This window comes from Somniosus microcephalus, unplaced genomic scaffold (assembly GCF_052327205.1).
Source record: "Somniosus microcephalus isolate GS21.2 unplaced genomic scaffold, FLI_Smic_1.0 scaffold1243, whole genome shotgun sequence".
Lineage (NCBI taxonomy): Eukaryota > Metazoa > Chordata > Chondrichthyes > Squaliformes > Somniosidae > Somniosus > Somniosus microcephalus.
Genome location: NW_028226430.1, coordinates 1 through 3,987, shown reverse-complemented (window position 1 = coordinate 3,987; position 3,987 = coordinate 1).

The window sequence follows — 3,987 nt, the reverse complement described above, 5'->3', positions numbered from 1 at the left end:
CCTCACAGCACACACGCCCACCCAGCTTTGTGTCGTCTGCAAAACTTGGAGATATTACATCTAGTTCCCTCGTCTAGATCATTAATATATATTGTGTTCGCCATAACTCTGCTCCCTAATGGGGGTCTGGCTTTTTATTCCGGCTTCTTGACGGAAGAGTCTGTTCCCCACGTCCATTTTGAGGACGGAAAGCCTTTTGACCAAAAGCAGTCGGCGGCGCAATCAGTCTCCTAAACTTGTCTCTGTATGGCCTGGGACGGTTGAGCCGTAGCCCGCTTCAGTCAGTGGGAGACAGGTTGCTTTCAGTCTCTTGGGGGTAATGGCTGCGCCCATTGTTTCAGGCGTGCAAAGCAGACCAGTTTAGCAGCGGGGGGGCCTGCGCCTGATCGGGCCAGACGTTGAATCTGTGGGGGTGGTTCTTTTTTGGTGGGGGGCATCCTGGGCAATTTATTGCGGTGATTGTCAGCCACGCAAAATCTCTCAAAGGCTGAAGTGACGGTGGCAACCAATCAAACTGTCTCAGTGCAATCTAGTAGAACAGATCACCGGGTGAAATCACTTCTCCTCCCCGCCCGCACCCCCCAATATCCAGGTGTCAGCTGTGGCTCAGTGGGTCGCACTCCCGCTCTCTGAGTCAGAAGGTTGTGGGTTCGAGTCCCACTCCAGAGACTTGAGCGAAAAAATCCAGGCCGGCGCTCCCGGTGCAGTTACTGAGGGAGTGCTGCACTGTCGGAGGTGCCGTCTTTCGGCTGAGATGTTCAACCGAGAGGCCCCGTCTGCCCTCTCGGGTGGAGGGGAAAAGATTCCCGTGGCCGCAATTCGAAGAAGAGAGTTTGAAAACAGATGATCTGGTCATTATCACGTTGCTGTTTGTGGGAGCTTGCTGTGCGCAAATTCGCTGCCGCGTTTCCCTACATTACAACAGTGACTGCTCTTCAAAAACAGCAGCAGGCCATTCATAAGAACATAAGGAATAGGAGCAGGAATAGGCCACTTGGCCCCTTGAGCCTGCTCCACCATTCAATAAGATCATGGCTGATCTTGGGCTCAAAGCCACTTCCCTGCCCGCTCCCCATAACCCTTCACTCCCTTATCTTGCAAAAATCTGTCTATCTCCACCTTCAATGTATTTAATGACCCAGCCTCCACGGCTCTCCGGGGCAGAGAATTCCACAGATTTACGACCCTCTGAGAGAAGAAATTCCTCCTCATCTCAGTTCTAAAAGGGCGCCCCTTTATTCTGAGACTGTGCCCCCGAGTTCTAGATTTCCCCACGAGGAGAAACATCCTCTCTGCATCCACCCTGTCGAGCCCCCTCAGTATCTTATGTTTCAATAAGATCACCTCTCATTCTTCTAAATTCCAGTGAGTATAGGCCCAACCTGCTCAACCTTTCCTCATAAGTCAAACCCCTCATCTCAGGAATCAACCGAGTGAATCGTCTCTGAACTGCCTCCAATGCAAGCATATCCTTCCTTAAATAAGGAGACCAAAACTGTACGCAGTACTCCAGGTGTGGTCTCACCAATACCCTTCATTGGCCCTCTACTTCATTGGCTGTGAAGTGCTTTAGGACATCCTGAAGTCACCATAGAAACATAGAAGATAGGAGCAGGAGTAGGCCATTCGGCCCCTCGAGCCTGCTCCGCCATTCAATGCGATCATGGCTGATCATCCAAATTCAGTACCCGGTCCCTGCTTTCTCCCTGTACCCCTTGATCCCTTTAGCCTTAAGAAATATATCCAACTCCTTCTTGAATATATTTAATGAATTGGCCTCTACTGCCTTCTGTGGTAGAGAATTCCACAGGTTCACCACTCTCTGGGTGAAGAAATTCCTCCTCATCTCTGTGCTAAATGGCTTACCCCTTATCCTTAGACTGTGACCCCTGGTTATGGACTCCCCGACCATCGGGAACATCCTTCCTGCATCTAGTCTGTCCAGTCCTGTTAGAATTTTATAAGTTTCAATGAGATCCCCTCTCATTCTTCTAAACTCCAGCGAGTACAAGCCCAATCGACCCAATCTCTCCTCCATACGTCATTCCTGCCATCCCCGGTATCAGTCTGGTGAATCTTCGCTGAACTCCTTCCATGGCAAGAACATCCTTCCTCAGATAAGGCGACCAAAACTGCACACAATACTCAAGATGTGGTCTCACCAAGGCCCTGTACAACTGCAGCAAGACATCCTTGTTCCTGTACTCGAACCCTCTCACTACAAAGGCCAACATACCATTTTCCTTCTTAACCGCCTGCTGCACCTGCATGCTTACCTTCAGCGACTGGTGCACAAGGACACCCAGGTCTCCTTGCACTTCCCCTTCTATATCTATCTATCTATCTATCTTTATTTATTTATATATGAAAGGATAGTCTGTCTGTCTGGGCATCACTCAAAAGTTATAGAGCGTACCTACGCATATGTTATATCAAAAGAAAGCTATGATTAGGGGAGTCTACTAGGCGTCTTTACTTTTTGGTCAGACAAAAATTGTTCGGGACAGTAGACAAAAAACGAGAAAAAATCCGCTCATTAGCGGTTGACCAATCCTACCGCTCATTAGCGTTGAGTGACGTGATGGTTGACCAATCGGTTGCGTCACGGGCGTTTCATGGCGTTTGTGGGCGGGGCCTAATCCTTCAAACTGCCGTTACTGAGGTGAGTGGCGGCCATTACAGACCGGCCGGGCCTGAAGCTTAAAAAATTTCTCTCTCTCTTGGAAAACCGGGGCTTTCACACGAGCCGTCCCCGACCGATATCGGACACCGGAGTCCGGAGCAAAAGGCGTTCCACTGCTGCCCGGCCAACTGGGTCCAAAGGCCTGCTGCGTTAACCATGAGCAACCCCCAAGCTCGCTTTGGAGCGATGGGCACCCGGACTCCCGGTGTTGGATATGCTCCGTTCTGGTACCGTGGTGAGTCAGAGGGGCAAGGAGAGAGAGTGGTGGGGAGGGAGAGAGAGGGGGTGAGGGAACTTCCCGCCGACCTCACAAAATGGCGGCCGCCCTTCTTCACTCTCTCTCTCTCTCTCTCTCTCTCTCCTCTCTTTCCCCCCCCCCCCCCCCGTCTCTCTCTCGATCACCGGCCCCTCTCTCTTCCCCCGCCCCCCCCCCCCCCCCCAGTCTTTCTCTCCTCCCCCCCCCCCCCCCCCAGTCTCTCTCTCTCTTTTTCCTCTCTCTCTCTTTTTCCTCTCTCTCTCTTTTTCCTCTCTCTCTCTCTTTTTCTCTCTCTCTCTCTTTCCCTCTCTCTCTTTCCCTCTCTCTCTTTCTCTCTCTCTCTCTCTCTCTCTCTTTCTCTCTCTCTCTCTTTCTCTCTCTCTCTCTCTCTCTCTCTTTCCCTCTCTCTCTTTCCCTCTCTCTCTCTCTCTTTCCTTCTCTCTCTCTCTCTCTCTCTCTCTTTCTCTCTTTCCCTCTCTCTCTCTTTCTCTCTCTCTCCTCTTTCTCTCTCTCTCTTTCTCTCTCTTTCTCTCTCCCTCTTTCTCTCTCTTTCTTCTCTTTTCTCTCTCTCTCTCTTTCCCTCTTCTTTCTTTCTCTCTCTCTCTCTCTCTCTCTCTCTCTCTCCCTCCCTCTCTCTTCTTTCCCCCCTCTCTCTTTCCCACACAGACAGACAAACTCATTTATTTATATATTATTTCTACTTTTTCCATAACAACATGCCCTCAAAAAAACCCTCGGCACCGCCGGGCACTCCAGCTAGTAATATATATAAATGCAGGTTCTTTCTTTCATTACTTCTTCCCCCCGCCCTCCCTCCCCACACCTCCTGGCTATAACACTCGCTCATTCATTTCATTATAAAGCCCTGGAGGTTAAGTTCTTTAAAAGGGATGGTGGATCTGTTAGTGTAGAAGAGGAGCAGGATAGAAGACATGAGTCATCACAAAGAGCGTGACCTAGATTTTGCAACGGCGATACGATTGGAAGACTTGTTCAGGCTCCAATGGCGAAGTGTGCTTTTTTTGCAAATGCAGGGGGGTGGTGGGTG